At 42.1% G+C, this 18,513-nt stretch overlaps 1 protein-coding gene and 1 pseudogene across 15 annotated transcripts in view; one reads left to right on the top strand and one right to left on the bottom strand.

The window, feature by feature from the left end:
• The window catches only part of NEBL (nebulette), a 368,320-nt gene that overhangs the window by 271,093 nt on the left and 78,714 nt on the right, over positions 1–18,513 (bottom strand). The gene's annotated exons all lie outside the window — the stretch shown is intronic.
• On the top strand, positions 3,949–6,743 carry LOC111178043 (elongation factor 1-alpha 1 pseudogene; annotated as a pseudogene).

Here is an 18,513-nt window from a genome sequence, read left to right as displayed (position 1 = left end):
TCTCAACTTTCTTCAGTCCTCTAACATCAGGAAAATGAAAGTGAACTTGCCTTGATTCAAGAAAGAAAGTAGGGCTCTCTTATCGGAAACTGTGTATTTTGGAATAAAAGTGACTCAAAGAGCCATCACATTAAGGCGATAATACCAACCTTTAGCTACAATTTTGAGTGAACAAAATAAAACTGAACACTCCTCAGACAAGCCAAACTGGGGTTTTCTTTGGAAAGTTTTAATGGAAGTCCTAGGTCATATTTTATGTTAACTCAATATACAAAAATTTGATATAATAGCATTTGGGTATTAGGACATTAATCTGTCGTACAGCATTTGAGTCCTGACAAATACAAATATTTCAAGTCTCCATGACATGCTCTTCACTCTACTGGGGTCTGATGCAGGGTCATCTAAAAATAGCAGTTGGAGACACAGCCAGATCTCCCAGGCAATGCTGAAGAGGCACCTCTAAATGGCAGAAATGGTAGTTTAAAGAGAGAGTACAGCTTATTAAGGCCCTGAGAGTAAAGCACAGTGGGAGAGCTACCATCCCCTATGGCTCAACTCCTTGTACATACTCTGTGGTCATATCCATCTGAACTCATTCTTCGCGCACATCAGGCAGTAATCATTATTCTAAACAAAAGGGGGATTTCATACTCAACTAATGGGGTAAAATACATCACAAGACATAGAATTTTATTTTATTTATTTTTGTGTGTGTGTGTGGTACGCGGGCCTCTCACTGTTGTGGCCTCTCCCGTTGCGGAGCACAGGCTCCGGATGCGCAGGCTCAGCGGCCATGGCTCACGGGCCCAGCTGCTCCGCGGTACGTGGGATCTTCCCAGACCGGGGCACGAACCCGCATCCCCTGCATCAGCAAGCGGACTCTCAACCACTGCGCCACCAAGGAAGCCCAAGACATAAAATTTTAAAAGGTCCTAGAGATCAACTGGAACAGCAGGTCTCCAACTTGGACGTGCATAAGAATCACCTGGCAGGCTTGTCGACACAGACTTCCTCTGCGTGGCTATTACATTCCACATCCTCTTGCCACCTCAAAGACATGGTTCTAGAAATTGTCCCCTTTTCTCTGTAATACTCCTCCTCTCTATTGTGTCATTCCACACTGGTATATAAGCATACTGCTACCTCTCCCACTGTTTTAAAATTTTTCCTTTGAACTCTTGGTTTCTCCACTGCCACCACCCCATTCTTCTCATGTCTTATATGCAAAATGCCTCAAAAAGCTGTCTACACTTGCTTTCTCTAACTCCTCTGTTTCCATTCTCTCTTGAACTTCAATCCAATTCTCGCCCTCACCACTTCACTGAAACCACTCATGGCAAGGACACCAATGACCCCCACATGATCAAGCCAACCGTCAGTCCTCAGTCCCCATCTTGTTTGTTCCATCACCAGCATCTGACTCAGTTTATCCATCCTTCCTGTCGGAAGCACATTCTTCACCTGGCTTCCAGAATACCACACTCTCCTGGTTCTCTTACCACCTCGCTGGCTGTTATGAATTGAATTGTGCCCCCCAAAAAAGATACGTTGAAGTCTTAACCCCCAGTACCTGAGAATGTAACCGTGCTTGGAAATAGGGTCTTTGCAGATTTCCCATATATAACCAGGTTAAGGTGAGGTCATTAGGGTGGGCCTTAATCCAACACGACTGGTGTCCTTATGAAATGGGGAAATCTGGACGCACAGAGGCACAGAGGGAAGATGAAGTGAAGATACACAGGGAGAAGATAACCATGTGACTGGAGTGACGCATCTACAAGCCACTGAATACCACATGTTGCCAGTAAACGCCAGAAGCTAGAAGAGGCAAGGAGGAACTCCCCCGCTAGAGCCATCAGAGGTAGCATGGTCCTGCTAACACCTTGAATCAGACTTCTAGCCTCCAGAACTGTGAGACAATAAACTTCTGTTGTTTGAAGCCACTCAGGTTTTGGAGCTCTGTTCTGGCAGCTGTATGAAACTAAGACACTGGCTAACCCTCCTTAGCATGTACGGCTGGTTCTCAACTGCCTAACCTTGGGGTGGCTTAGGGCTCAGTCACTGTACTTCTTTACTTTCCTGTATATACCCACACCGACTAGATCCCAACCAGTCTCACGGCTTTAAATACCTTCTCTATGCTGACTCCAGCCCAGACTTGTCTCCTGATCTCCAGGCTCATGGATCCACCTACCTTCTTCACATATCTTGGATGTCGGGTAGACATCTCAAAGCTAACCAGTCCCACACCAAACTCCTGATTCTCCCCAGAACACCCGTGCCTCCTTGGGCCTCTCCCGTTTCCATAAATTACTACTCACTGACCAATTTCTCAGACAAAAAAAAAAAAAAAAAAGGATATTTATCTCCTTGTATTTTCTTTTTTTTTTATTTATTTATTTTTATCGTTGGCTGCATTGGGTCTTTGTTGCTGCGCACGGGCTTTTCTCTTGTTGAGGCAAGCGGGGGCTACTCTTCATTGCGGTATGCGGGCTTCTCATTGCAGTGGCTTCTCTTGTTGCAGAGCACAGGCTCTAGGCATGCAGGCTTCAGTAGTTGTGGCACGTGGGCTCAGTAGTTGTGGCACGTGCGCTCAGTAGTTGTGGCGCATGGGCTTCGTTGCTCCACGGCACGTGGGATCTTCCCGGACCAGGGCTCGAACCCGTGTCCCCTGCATTGGTAGGCAGATTCTTAACCACTGCGCCACCAGGGAAGCCCTATCTCCTTGTATTTTCTATAACCCACACCCCAAAGGTAAATCCTGGTGGCTCCACCTCCAAAATATATTCTGAACGTGACCTCTTCCGATCTCTTCCACTATCACTACCATGGCACAAACCCCATCGTTTCCCACCTGGATAACTGCCCCTGACACCTGATGGGGCTCCCTGCATCCACCCCTGCCTCCTACAGTCTATTCTCAACAGAGCGACCAGACAGGACTTGTAAAACATAAATCAGACACCATCACTCTTTTCTTCTCGGTTAGTGGAAGTCAAAATTCTTAAAATCTTCTAAAAGAATTTTCTGTTTCCTGCTTCTTGCAAGCCCCACCTCCTTTGCCCTGTACTCTCTCCATTCATTGTTCTTACTTTTTCCAACACACCACCGTGCTTCCACCTCCTATCTTTATACTTGCTCTTTCCCCAAACATCACAGCTCACCCTCTCACTTCCATCAGGTCTGCTCAAATGTTCCCTCATTGGAGACCATCTCTGATTATCCAGCATAAAATAGGAACCCACCCCTCAACCCAGCATTCTCTTTCCCTGCATTACTGTTTCCATAGCATCAAGCACCAAGTGATTTGTGAGCTATTAACCATTTTTTTAAATCTGTGTCCTTTCACTAGAATGAAGTTCCATGAGAGCAAGGGAACTGCTATATCCCCAGCTCCTAAACTGGGCCTTGTACTTGGTAGGCACTTAATACACGTGTTTTGAGTGAATGAAGAAATTTAAAAAGGAGGTAGAAACCCCTAACATGAGGTGACATTTGTTTTTACGTAAATAGCTTTTTCACAAGTTCATCTACCTACATTTCTCCAAAGTTGGCACAAGCACAGCTCAGTCTCAGCCTTGCAAACATTGTGGCCATAAAAAAATAAAATAATCAGAGATCCTAGGAAGAAGTAAAACTCTTCAGATTTACCCCCCAGAAAGTATGCTAATATCATTCTTCCTTTAAATGATGTTTTTGCCCCTAAAGATGGGTGCGTCCTCCTCGGCCTCACAGTCCCTCGGGATTGAGCCACCTACATAAGGTGACTCTTTGGCATCAGTTTCTCCTCTGCAGAAGTTGTACCTGGGTCGGCTCTACAGATAATAATCTGTAAATTATCACACTTTACGTGAACCTAAGTTACAGACGCAATCACATAGCCATATGAATCAAGTGTCTGCTTCTGCAGGATGAAATGACCATCCCAAAATGTACTTTCCCAACATGCAAAATGCAAGCGCAATGAAAAGAGCCAAGACGTAAAATGAGAATACTGAAGTAGTCAGTGATGCAGATGCGGATCGCGTTCTCTATGTACACAGCAGCTGCATCATTCGTGAGGTTTAATTTCATCAGACTGACTTCTATTTCATGTGCCAAGTTTTTTTCCGTTAGGATTTCAGCAGGTGCGATGTGACAAATCAATACAGCTAAATTCTTAGCCTCTGAACTAAGAAAACGCTCTATCACAACGTGTTAGGGTGAAAGACAGAAAAGGTTGGGGGAGGGGAAGCAAGAAAAGGCAATAAAGAGAAAGAAATGAGATTTTGAAAGGAATCTGGCTTTTTCTCAACGGGCTTGCCGCCAGGACACAGGTGTCAGGAAAACCACTGCTGAACCTAAGCAAAAATGGGAAAGGAGACATCAACATCGTTGTCATCGGACACGTAGATTCGGGGAAGTCTACCACTCCTGGCCATCTGATCTACAAATGTGGTGGGATTGATAAGAGAACCATTGAAAAGTTATAGAAGGAGGCTACCGAGATGGGAAAGGGCTCCTTCAAGTATGCCTGGGTCTTGGACAAACTGAAAGCTGAACTCGAGCGTGGTATCACCACTGATATCTGCCTATGGAAATTCGAGACCAGCAAGGACTATGTGACCACCACTGATGCCCCAGGACACAGAGGCTTCATCAAAAACATGATGACAGGCACATCCTGGGCTGACCGTGCTGTCCTGATGGTTGCTGCTGGCGTTGGTGAATTTGAAGCAGGTATTTCCGAGAATGGGCAGACTCTTCTGGCCTACACTCTGGGTGTGAAACAACTAATTGTTGGAGTCAACAAAATGGATTCCACCGAGCCACCCTACAGCCGGAAGAGACACGAGGAAACTGTTAAGGAAGTCAGCACCTCCATTCAGAAAACTGGCTACGACCCCGACACAGCAGCTTTTGTGCCTGTTTCTGGCTGGAATGGTGAAAACATGCTGGAGCCAAGAGCTAACATGCCGTGGTTCAAGGGATGGAGAGTCACCCGTAAGGATGGCAGTGCCAGTGGAACCACACTGCCTGAAGCTCTGGATTGCGTCCTGCCACCAACTCGCTCAACTGACAAGCCCTTGCCTTTGCCCCTCCAGGACGTCTACAAAATTGGTGGTATTGGTACTGTCCCTGTGGGTCGAGTGGAGACTGGTGTTCTCAAACCTGGCCTGGTGGTCACCTTTGCTCCAGTCAACTGAAGTCTGTTGAAACGCACCAGGAAGCTTTGAGTGAAGCCCTTCCTGGGGACAACGTGGGCTTCCATGTCAAGAACGTGTCTGTCAAAGATGTTCGTCGTGGCAATGTGGCTGGTGAGAGCAAAAATGACCCACCGATGGAAGCAGCTGGCTTCACAGCTCAGGTGGTGATCTTGAACCATCCAGGCCAAAGCAGTGCTGGCTGTGCACCTGTGCCGGATTGTCACACAGCTCACGCTGCTTGCAAGTTTGCTAAGCTGAAGAGGATTGATCATTGTTCTGGGAAAAAGCTGGAAGATGGGCCCAAATTCTTGAAATCTGGTGATGCTGCCATCGTTGATACGGTTCCTGGCAAACCCATGTGTGCTGAGAGCTTCTCTGACTATCCTCCTCTGGGCCGCTTTGCTGTTCGTGACATGAGACACACGGTTGCTGTGAGTGTCATCAAAGCAGTGGACAAGGCAGCTGGAGCTGGCAAGGTCACCAAGTCTGCCCAGAAAGCTCAGAAGGCTAAATGAATATTATCCCCAACACCTGTCACCTCAGTCTTAATCAGTGGTGGAAGATCGGTCTCAGAACTGTTTGTCTCAATTGGCCATTTAAGTTTAATAGCAAAAGACTGGTTAATGATAACAATGCCTCGTAAAACCTTCAGAAGGAAAGGAGAATGTTTTGTGGACCATTTGTTTTGTGTGTGGCAGTTTTAAGTTATTAGTTTTTAAACTCAGTACTTTGCAATAGAAACAACTTGACCAAAAATCTGTCACAGAATTTGAGACTCATTAAAAAAGTTTAATGAGGGGGAAAAAAAAAAGAAAAGGAATCTGTTATGTATGCCCAGGAGTGCTGTTAGAAATTTTGTTCCTTTGTTTCCATATCTGAAGGATTTAGATATGTGTCTTATCCGGCCAACCCCTAAATCCCCCACTGGTCTATTTATTACTGCTACACACAACAGAATTAGGACTTGAAATGGGATCTCTGGAAGGTAACAGTGCTGTGGCATCAATTTTTTTTAACGTATTGAGTATTTGAGAAGAGTGTACACCTAAAGAGCACAAAGAAGGGAGGGGTGGCCAAGCTGTGGTCAAGAAGATGAACCTACAAGAATGATTTTGCTGTAAAGGAGAACCAAAAGTGGAAGTTGAGTATATAAAAGATAAAGCATTAGAAATAAAGGTTGCACGAAAGGCCACAGGTATATGAAAGCCAGAGTGATTTCAGCTTGGGGACACTTGGGACATTACAATATATGCCCAATTGCTCCAGGGACTGAAGGACATAGCAAAAGCCCTGGTGTTTAAAAGAGACGCTCAACCACACACGCAGTTACGATCTTCTTGTTCCCTTATACCTTCCACCTTATTTCTAACCTCCTCGGGTGTCCACCCTTGCACACGTCACATGCACGGCCCTGCTCCTACATCGCTCCCCATGTGCTATCAAGGACACAGGCTGTGGCTTCTGTCCTGCATGGTACCTAATGCTCTAAGTTCGCAATTAATACCAAACCACTAATAGTTATTAGAGACCTAATATTTTAGACTAACATTAGAATTACATTTAATTAAATTTAATAAATAAATTATAATGAGTAACGTGGAGCTGGAATGTCTCTTTAATGAAATCCATGGAAACATGACTGAGATTATCAAGGTTTTCTATTCAAACTTTTAGAATCAATGTTGTTTATATTTTCCTTCTGATTCCCACTGTAGAACAGAAATGTTTTTTTGATTTTAATTTTTATTGGAGTATAGTTGCTTTACAATATTGTGTTAGTTTATACTGTACAGCAAAGTGAATCAGCTATGTGTATACACATATCCCCTTTTCTGGATTTCCTTCTCATTTAGGTCACCACAGAGCACTGAGTAGAGTTCCCTGTGCTATACAGTAGGTTCTCATTAGTTATCTATTTTATACATAGTATCAATAGTGTATAGATGTTAATCCCAATCTCCCAATTCATCCCACCACCTCCCTTTCCTCCTTGGTATCCATATGTTTGTTCTCTGTCTGTTCTCTACGTCTGTGTCTCTACAGAAATGCTTTTAAATATCTCTGGAGTTACAGTTAAGTTTTTTTTTTTTTTTCACTTGGGATTTTTGTTTTATTTTGTTTTGCTTTGTTGTTTAAAAACCACAGCAATGATGGAGGCTTAAAATAGAAAACTAGTACCTATTTAAATATATAGTAGAGGTCAAAAAACAATCTGAATTCAAATGAGATTTCTAAAAACACATACATATTTCCTTTCTGATTTCTACAGATTTGTTCACTCCTTAAAAACTTTTATGCTATTTTGGGATTTTTACTGCAAAGCCAAGATAAGCGCTGATTTTTATCTGTTGAGGGTGTTTCCTACTCAGAAAAACAATCCAGGTCAACCACCACAATAATCATAAACACAATGGCCAAGGATACAGAAAAAGAAAATTCATGAGTTCACATCCAGCACATAGGGATCTGACTCAACTTTTTTTTTTTTTTTTTTTTTTTGATCTGACTCAACTTTAAGAAAAAATTAATAATACACACAATCCCCTTCAGTTTTACTGACCATTTAAGGCAACTGAAAGTTTTTATTAACTTTTACTAATTAAATTATTCTGCTTCTTTATTTAAGTGTTAATGAAGTTTTTAAAGTAATGATTTTAGGAGGTGCATTTCTAATTACTATTTCTAAAAATATGGCAAACCATGTTCTTACCACATCAAAATTAAGCAATTACCTATAAATGCCCATAATTAGAAATGCAGTATAAATTCTGTTCTAACAAACCAAGCCACTGTGTCTTAAAGATAGGATAATTAGCACAGATACTATTAAATGGGTGCTATGGTGATAGGTGCCGTAGAGATGTACAGACAGACGGGGTGAGGGAAAAAAGCAGCCCGAAAAAGGAAACTGATTTGTGCAAGCAGAAGAAAAAAAATCTTGAGAATGAGACAGGCAACTGGAGGGAAGAAACAAATCAGCAGAGGGGCTTTTTAACTGATATTAGCAAGGTGTGTTGTAACAAATATTTAGTACAGGTAGTTCTCCCTATATATCTGAGTCTGCCCAATAATGAGTCACTGAAAGGGTTTATTCCTGGATGGCACTGAACTATACATGGGAGCGCCTTTAAGGAACAGGGAGAAACCTCACTTTGAGTGAAGAGAAAAATCTGACCCACAGCATACACTTTCGTTTCAGAGGAACACAGAATCCTTTCCAGTCTGTTTTATATTTACATCGTGAAATTGATCGCAATTTTCTGCTTAACACACTCTAACATACAAATGAATAAAAGTGCTGTTTTGTTTTCTTCAAACTTGGCAATAATTCGGGAGGATTTGAGATGATTTTTTTAAAGCTTGTGTTAGAGGACAAAAAATTAGGTACACAGCCTCAACCTCATAAAGAGCTGGGATTATATGACTGTTTTTCCACACACAGTACCTAAAAGGAGTTAAGTATTTAGCAGGTGTTCAGAAAGTATTTGTTTAAGAAGAAAGAAAGATGGGAAGGACTGAAGTGTTTCCTTGTGAATTGTAGGCAGAAACTGTTCTAAAACATGTTCATGTCTTAACTCATGTTTCTTATTGCAAAGGCAGCCCCATCAATCACTAGTGTCTTCACTCAAATCCAATGGCATTTACTGAGCACCTACTATGTATGAGGATTGCCCCTTTTGCGTCTGTCACTCAGGATTAGTCTTTAATCCTGCAGCTGCAAAGCCCCAGGGGCTGTGAGCATATGGGACTAGTAATAGGATTTCATTCGACCCAGTAACACTTTCACTCCATCTGGCACGTTATTCCTGGAACAGTCACTGGAAAAGAAATTGCACTAGGTAAAAACATTAACAAAGCCGGGGTGATGGGTTTCAGTCGAAGCTGCATGTGACAAGTTGCTCTTCTGGTCTTAACCATAGGCAGCTGCACACCTTTCTTCCACCCGGTTCCGTGTTAGCCTTCCTCTCTGTCCTTCCACACCTGCATCCTCAATTCATCCTCCTCTTAGACTAATAGTTCTGCCAACTCAGGATCCATCAGTCTCTCCACATCAGCATTAAGCTGTATGGAAAATGAGAGAGTGAAGAACAATGTCCCTAAGACTTGGGCCACTTCCCTCCATTCTCATAGGCTTGGATAACTCTATTTAAAGTCCACTCGGCTTCTCCTCCCTGCCTTGTAAGAAGTGTACACTTCTTAAAGATGCCAAATTTCTTTTTCTCCAGACTTTTACCCACCAGACATATATGTTGCAGTTGCTGGAAAAATATTATTAAATGAGAACTTTTTCATGAAAACAGTAATCATCACCTAGATAAATGAATAAATTTGCTACTACTGCTTTTCTTATAAAGATGATAGCAACTCAATGTTGATCAAACTTATTCTTGCTAATGCTTATACACAAAAATAAAGGTTAAGAACTAACAAAATTTAGTGATTAAAAGAGATCGATTTAAAGTAGAAAAAACAGGAAATAGAACAATATACACTTTTTCTAAGACAAATCTGTTTAAGATATTTAGCTAAAGGAAAATGACACTGATCCAGAAACGTAAATGGCTAGTAGAGAATCACTAATAAAGAAGTTTTATTTTAAGCCTCTGAATTTCCTCTAAAAAGCCAAGATTTTAATATTCTTGGCTTGGACTTACTGTACTAAAAACACAGTAACACAAGGGAGAACAATGAGACATTCCTTAAGAGTTCATTTACTAGGTCAAGTGTGCATTAGAATCTTAATTCTGATCTACAAAATCATTATTCTCTTACAATTTAACTGAATATTTATATCCATGGACTATTTTAGGACACTTCAGAATTATTGTCATCATGCCCCATTTGCTCCATCTTTAGAATACTTAGAACACACATCAAAAAAGTTTAAAGGCTTATGTTTCTGAAATAATTTCACTTTACTTTTAAAATTGAATACATAAATGTCTGAGAGTGCTATTTTTAAAATTCACTTTCATGACAAACTCTTTATATTGAGCCTCAAACTGTAATTCATGAGAAACTTGAGAAACTTCTAAAGATGAATTACATGTCCAACAATTGCCATGAAATTGGAGACACAGAGTTTCCTCCAATAATGAGCACCTATAAGGTTTCTTTATATTATAAAAAAGAAGGAACAGGAGGAAGCGGGGAGAGAAGTGTACAATGAAGAGAAATAGGTGTGTGTAGCCAAGAGACAAGATGGAATTTGAAAGAGCCACGAGACCGTGGCTTAGAAAGATTAAATTTACTCCACATGACTCCAAAAGGCAGAAAAGGGACCATTAGCACGAAGTCAAGAGAGGAGAGGGGAAACTCTCAACTTACTGTGGTAAAGAAGAACTTCCTATTAAAATGGTATATATGCACTTACGGAGTAACAAACTTAAGATCTTCAAAGGAATTCAAGTAGAAGCTGAAAGACTACTTAGCATGGACACTGAAATTGTGAATTTCTCTACTGGGTGGGAAACAAGGCTAGGAGGCCAGCTCTGTGATTCTCCGCTTTACGTGTGTATAGTCACATGTGTTGAACCCTTCTATAAGGTCAAAAAAGTGTAGGTGAGCACTTTTAAATAAATGCATTATAATTTACATGTCCGGGATGGACGTCTGCATTTTGGTGTTCAGCATCCATGTTCCTCCTCTGGTAGCATCAACTTGCTCTTCCCTTTGGAATGACCCAGTCCCTCTGGTCTGAGTGTGGCTGGTCGAAGCCCCACCTCTTCAGTTTGTCTCGTCCTCCTGGCCATAGACATGGGCATGTGACTAAAATCAGACCCAGGCAAATAATCTTGAAGTTTTCATTCAAACTAATGGGGAAGGAAAACTCTTTCTGCGGAGCTGGCTAGGATATAAGGCTGAAGCTTGCTTAAAAGCTATCTTGCCATCATCATAAGGAAAGAGGCTACCCAGAAAAGAGTTAGGAGAGAGAAGAGCTGAAACCTGATGATAACCCCAGGACCCAGTGACACCTGGGCTTTTCAGCCATCAGCTAGCAAAGCAGTACATCCTCTCTTCTTCTTTAGGCTAGTTTGCGTTGCCCTTCTGTCACTTGCAACCAAGAAGTCCTAACCAATGTAAAAGGAGGAAATAATGAGAAAGGGAGCTTGAACGTCTAAATACTGGCTAATAATCTAATTCTGTAAGTTTCGACCTTTACAACCTAAAATATTTAGGGTACCTCCTGGTACCGTTGGAACTTTCTCATCTTCTTCATCATGACTATTTTCCAATTCATATGGAACCAGCTTTTCTCTCAGCTTTCTGCCTTGGTTTCCCTTAACCTCTCAAGAGGTTCTGTATTGGTTTCTCAATCTCCCAAGAAAGAAATGACATGGGGCACTTCCGAGAGTCATCAGCTGTCCTGTTCACACAAAACAGCCAACTCTCCCCTGTGGCATCAGGCTCACGCAAACCAACTGGAAATTTTCCCTCTAAGTGAACAGACTGTTTCAAAAAACACAGGACTCCAGAAATAGTTTGTCAAGCTGTCCAGGTTTGCTGTTATGAAACCAGTGCCCAGGCCAAAAGAATTAATCTCTTTTCTCCCTGAATCAGAATTTTCTCAATGAGCCTTAGGCCAATTAACCAGGGAGGGCATCGAGAATCTCATCACTCCACACTTACGTCTTCTGCTTTTTTGAGCATTTCTAATCTTTCTTTACATTTTCTAAACAAACTAAGAAATGCTTGATTTTACACATTTTAATACAACCTGGCATGGGTCACTGGTCATCATAATTGTTTCTACCCCTCTATAGAACAAAATAAGGTACAAAGAGATTAAAATGCACATACATGTATCCATGTCTGATGATTATCTAATAATATTAATCACACCATCATTTTTTACAAAAGACATAAACAAGTTTTCTGAAGGAATACGTCTTAACGCCATTTTCCCCTGTTAGTGCAAGTCACGTAAATATCCCCTACCACGTACTTGTGGCAGCTTAGCCGAAACGCAGGCCCTCATAATAGAAATGAAGCATCGGATTTGCTGCACACAGTGCCACGTCCACACAAAGCCTCACACTTCGGACAGGAAGGGAAGAATAATACTGTATCCACTGGTAGCTGCAGGGGGACCTTTCGGGAGACAAAATGGCATTACTTGAGTTGGAATTTGGCCAGGACACTGGGGCTAAATACCCGGACTCTTGTGAAAAGTGCCCTGGGATTGTTAATGCCCTCCAGTCATCAGGACCTCAGTTTTGTGTCTTCTATGAAAAGAAAAGCTGATTAGATCATTTAAGTAAATCTCTCCGTGGGCTTCTTTAGCTTCTGATTATCTAGGTATGCTTTAATCACCGTCAAGACTGCCCTGGTGAAAATTAATCACAGATTAATGTGAGACACTCCAAAAGGTATCAAACCACCAAACTATATACCTCGACAGTATATCACATATATAGTTTTCATTTGTTCCCCAGGGGATTAATTGAGAGACCCAGCGATTCCTACTTGGACTAAATCATGTTGTTTTAAAGAGTACATAATATCCCAATTATCCTGTTACCCTTATCTTTATGAGTCTCCAAAGGAGGGATAGCCTAAGTGGGGTGATTGGATTTAATACCACAGCCCTGATCCAAGGTCCTGTTTCAACAGACACTCTTTTTTTTTCCCTAACAATTACTCTGAACATTAAATCTTCTATGTTATTTACTAAAACACCATAATAAGACTTTAAACACGATTATTCATTTCCTTTGCCATAGAGAAATCTAGGCTCTATTCAAATTCCTTAAGGGAATAAGAGGAAACTGAAAATCTCATTTTAGGTGGTAATAATATTCATAAACATTTTATACTGGCATGCATGTATAAGAAGGGAAACATTTCTTGTATTACGTGAACAAATTCTCTTTAAATACAGGACTGGGGGGAGGACCCTTGAAAATACTAGCAAATGACTTCTTCCTCCCCCTCTTCATCACTAGTGTCTACTAAAACCCCAAAATGAAATGAATTCATGAATTTCTTCCCCTTTTTTCCCTAAATCTTTATTTTTACCAACACACTCATTCGTCTGCCTTGAATCAGTTGTTTTTGTCCTTCCCAGCCTTCACAGAAGGATGTTTTAAGGTTTTCTTTGGCCCACAGGGCAGCTTTGCTGACTCTTGGTTTCCTCATCTGTAAAAATGGGACAGCTCGAAGAGATCAGTGGTTCTGAACCCAGGCTGTGCATTCAAATCACCTAGGATGCTTTCAAAATTTAAAAAAAAAAAAAAATTTTTTTAATCCCTTAACCCAGCCCCCTGAGATTCTGATTTGGTTGTTTTAGGTTTAGGGATCCAGCATCTTATCCTTTTTAAAAGCTCTCCAGATGATTCTAATGTGCAGCCAGAGCTAAAAAAAAAAAAATGACTGAATTAGTGTCTCCAGGTTTCTTTCAGTCCTAAAGCTCTCCGTGTCCATCTATTCATAAAAGGACCACTTAGCTAACATGTCCAACACACGGAATGGGTTGGTTTCCTAGGGCTGCCACAACAAATTACCACAAACCTGGAGGCTTAAAACAACAGACATATATTCTCCCACAGTTCTGGAGGCCTGAAGTCTGAAATCAAGATTTTGGCAGGGTTGGTTCTTCCAGGAGGCTCTGAGGGAGAATCCGTTCCATGACTCTCCCCGCATCTGGTGACTGCCAGGCCATCCTTGGCGTTCCTTGTCTTCTGGAGGCATCACTCCACTCTCAGCCTCCATCTTCACATGGCCCTCCCCTCTTAGGCCCTGTGTGTCTTCTCCTTTTCTGTCTCTTACAAGGACACTTGTCATTGGATTTAGGGCCGACCCTAATCCAGGATGATCTCATCTAGAGAGCTGCACCTTCATTACATCTGCAAAGACCACTATTCCAAAGAGGATCACATTCCGAGATTCTGGGCGGACGTACCTTTCGGGGCCACCATTCAACCCACTCCCCTGGAGGTGCCACTTTCATCAGAAGCCAATAACAGAATCCTCTGAAACAGGTGCTAGGACAACTGAAAGGCACACTGCACAGAGGAGACGAGCCACGGGGCTTTTGGCTGCCATCGCAAGGAGAACAAGGGACAGAAGGAGGAGAACACGAAGGGTGCACCAAGGTGGCTCTGGGCCAACTCCCACCAGCAGCTCAGGACTCAGCTGTCAGGTCAATTCTACTCTAGTTAGAGACAAAATGAGCCGGCACCTCCGCTATGCTGGGACAAAGAAGTGCGTGCTGTGTGGCCTCCATAAAGAGGGACTGCAGAGTTGGAAAGGCCTTCCGTGAGCGCTCAAGAGGCTATGCATTCCTCAACCCTGGAAAAGGGCCCTCGTTTATTATTATGTTCAATAATCTCACTACTTTCTTTCTCCTACTATCCCCCCCAAACAAATCCTCAGACCTAATGGATTTCCATGAATCCTGTTATACATAACAAGGAGGAAAAGAGACGATGATGCTATAAAATGCCTACTACAACTATAATCTCGTTTTTATGCCAATTCATGTTATTGCCGTCTTTCAAAGCTATGCTCAAAAATCCTTGCCCCGGGGGCTTCTCTGGTGGCACAGTGGTTGAGAGTCCGCCTGCCGATGCAGGGGACACGGGTTCGTGCCCCGGTCTGGGAGGATCCCACATGCCGTGGAGCGGCTGGGCCCGTGAGCCATGGCCGCTGAGCCTGCAGGTCCGGAGCCTGTGCTCCGCAACGGGAGAGGCCACAACAATGAGAGGCCAACATACTGCAAAAAGAAAAAAAAAAATCCTCGCCTTTTCATGGTTTCTCCCCACCCCCAGGCCTATGGACCATCCCAGTTCATCCTTTAGCATAAACATGCATCATTTTAAGTGTGTCTGCTTGTACTTATAAATATGTTTACTCCACATCTCCTATGCCTGTTTAGACCCAGGCCCAGTGAGGTTGATGGCTCATCACAAGCAGAGATCCTGCCATCGGCTTCTGTGGGATTCCTTTAGGACTATCACCCAAAAAAGAAGAAGAAAAAAGAAAATAAGATAAAAGAAATGTTTCTCTGTTCTGAAATAAGAGTGGCATACCCACTCTCGAAATACAATGATAACATTTTGAATTACAAACCCATGAAGGGATCTAGCAACGAATACTTACATAAATAAATGCTAAGGGGAAAACACCTCTGGAACACCCACCCATTTCTTCATTTCTTTAAAATGGTTGGAGACTAACTGGGCTGTGTCACTGGCTGATAACAGGTGAGCTGTAAACGGAGAGCTTGTTTTTCTTCTTCAATCCCCTGAAGTAACAAGACCTAAGAACAGCTCCGTCGTTAACTTGATTACCTGGGTCTCACACGGTTACATCAGTGATCTGTGATGTTACACCAAATGGCAATGAATTCACGGAACCAACCTATCACACTGAGGAGAAGAGGTGGCAGGAGCTGTTTTACACTTGCAAACCCAGCCCTTCCCGATGATGTGGCTGCCCCAGACGTGAAAGATTCTGCCCCCGCTCTCTAGCATGGACTGCCTGTCCAGAGGGTAACCTTCATTTTCTTCGAACCTTAGCTTTCAGCAGTTGTCTACTAAGTTACATCACTCGAATGGTAGATTTTCTCAGCCCAGGGTATCATCCACTTAAATCATCAATCCACTTAGATACAGCCACCCTAAGAAAATATCTGCAAATCCTTTATCTAAGGGATGGGTATCCAGAATACACAAAGAACTCCTACAACTCAGCAACAAAATAACAAACAACCCAATTTTAAAATAAGCCAAGGACTTGAACGGACGTTTCTCCAAAGGAAATCTACAAAGGGCCACTAGTCACATGAAAGGATGCTCAACATCACTAATCATTAGAGAAATGCAAACCAAAACCACAACGAGATACCACTTCACACACATTAAGGTGGCTATTATAAAAAAAGAATACTAACAAGTGTTGGCAAGGATGTGGAGAAACTGGAACCCTTGTTCATTGCAGGCGTGTAAAATGGTGTAGCCACTGCGGAAAACAGTACGGTAGTTTCTAAAAAAATTAAACATAGAATTACCATATGACCTAGCAACTCCACTTCCGGGTATATATCTAAAAGAACTGAAAGCAGGAACTCCAACAGGTATTTGTGCATCTATGTTCATAGCAGCATTATTCACCACAGCCAAAAAGAGGAAGTAACCCAAGTGCCCACTGATGGGTGAATAAATAAACCAAATGTGATATATACATACAGTGGAATACTATTCAGCCTTAAAGAGGAAGGAAGTTCTGACACATGCTAAAACACATGAATCTTGAAGACATTATGCTAAGCGATTTCAGCCAGTCACAAAAGGACAAATACTGTATGATCCCATGTATATGAGGTACCTACAGTGATCAGTTCATAAAGATAGAAAGTAGAATGGTGGGGCTTCCCTGGTGGCACAGTGCTTGGGAGTCCGCCTGCCGATGCAGGGGACACGGGTTCGTGGCCCGGTCCGGGAAGATCCCACATGCCGCAGTGGCTGGGCCCGTGAGCCATGGCCGATGAGCCTGCGCTCCACAACGGGAGAGGCCACAACAGCGAGAGGCCCGCGTACTGCAAAAAAAAAAAAAAAAACAAAACAAAAAGAAAGTGGAATGGTGGTCGCCAGTGGCCAGGAGGAGAGGAGAATGGGGAGTTATTGTTTAATGGGTACAGAGTTTCAGTTTGGGAAGATTAAAAAGTTCTAGAGATGGATGGTGGTGATGACTGCACCACAATGTGTGTACTTAATGCCACTGAACTGAACACTTCAAGACGGTTTAAATAGTAAATTTAAATCATATTTTAATCATAATAAAAATAATAGCCATCCAAATCCAAAAATTATCTACATTATAATACTTATTTTTAAATTAAGGTTGTTAGAGTCTATCTTGCTTTTTGGTCTGAGCAGTACTGAAAAATCATGCTTCATCTACCTTTCTTTTTAAAAAAAAATAAGGAGGAAAAAGAAATAAAAGCTTCTTACCTCACTTATCCCCTTCATATTTGCTGCACAGTAAGGTAAGTTTTAAATTACTTTTGAGAGTAAAAATAAAACCACTGTCTTTTTCATAGTTAGAATTCATCCGATGTTCTGCTGGTTCCACTCACCCTCCAGGTGTCCTGTGCCCCACTTCCATCTCGTTCAGAAGTCCCCTAGCACCCGTCCGTCCCACCCACTACACCCAGAAGGTAGGAGGAAATCTCTCTCCTCTGGGGTTAATGCCCCTCAGGTACAACAGGATTGATAAAGCTTTTAGCAGCCCAACGCCATTCATGACCACAAGAAAGTGCTTTAGCGCTTAGGAAAGCAACACCACAAATAGCCAAACGATCGAGTAAAATGAATACTGCAGAGTCAGAGTCACAGCAGGGACGATGAGACACTGACTCTAGAATTCTGGCTCTCACCACAGTCACTATTCTGAAAATCAGGAATGGAGGGGAGGGTGGATATAGAAAATGTGTTCTATAGGTGAGAAAAAAGACAAGTAATGGGGAAAGCAACAATTGAGGCTGGAAGTTCATCTCACCTTTTGCATCTAAAAGTAGACCTAAAAATGAAAACAGCAGCATAAGTACAAATATATTCTTGTCTTAATGACAGAAGAATGGGCACGGATGAAGTAGACATCTGCATATCTTGAAAATCTTAACATCCTGTGTTACTTACAAAACGTTTGAACAAGTAAAGTGTATTTTTTAATAATAAATTTTCCAAATTACTATGGTGAGCACTTTTACAATCAGAAAAAGAAATCCTCAATATAAAAACTGAAAATATCACCGAGTATAATAAATGTTTTCCTTTCCTAAATATAGTCCTTTTTATTGTCTATACTATTTAGAATTGTCTATAGTATATATCATCCTGGACCTTCATTCCTGGTCGATGCACCTCGAAATACTTCTCAAATCCCAGCACACAGCCCCATGCTGCTGTTTTTACAAATGACCTGTATACACATACGCAGAGGTATCTACCCTCCATGACATGCTCAGTTGGGCAGGCCTTCAACAGTTTCGATTGCTTAATAAAGAAGAATCGTCTATCTATACTTTGCCACGTGCCAGAGGAAGGTTCATTTCCCAGATCATTCTCTCTCTATCCAGCCAAGGAAAATATCCTTGATTTTTAGAAAAAGAAAGAGACAGAGACAGACACTTGGGCAATGCCCTGGAAGAAGTTGCTGTCTTAGGGTTTCCACTTGCTGACTAGCCTGGTGCCACTTGGTGGCACTGTTGATTCCAGTTTGCTCCCTGATCCAAGGGACGGGTGTATCAATTGATCCAACCATAATAAGCACGTGTGACTCTGGCTGACAGCCTTAATAGAAACATCAGAATGTCTGTATT

The sequence above is a fragment of the Delphinapterus leucas genome, chromosome 2 (genome assembly GCF_059928025.1).
Source record: "Delphinapterus leucas isolate spDelLeu-1000000601 "Yukka" chromosome 2, BTC_Dleu_Yukka2, whole genome shotgun sequence".
Classification (NCBI taxonomy): Eukaryota; Metazoa; Chordata; class Mammalia; order Artiodactyla; family Monodontidae; genus Delphinapterus; species Delphinapterus leucas.
This window is presented reverse-complemented; position numbering and strand designations above follow the sequence as displayed.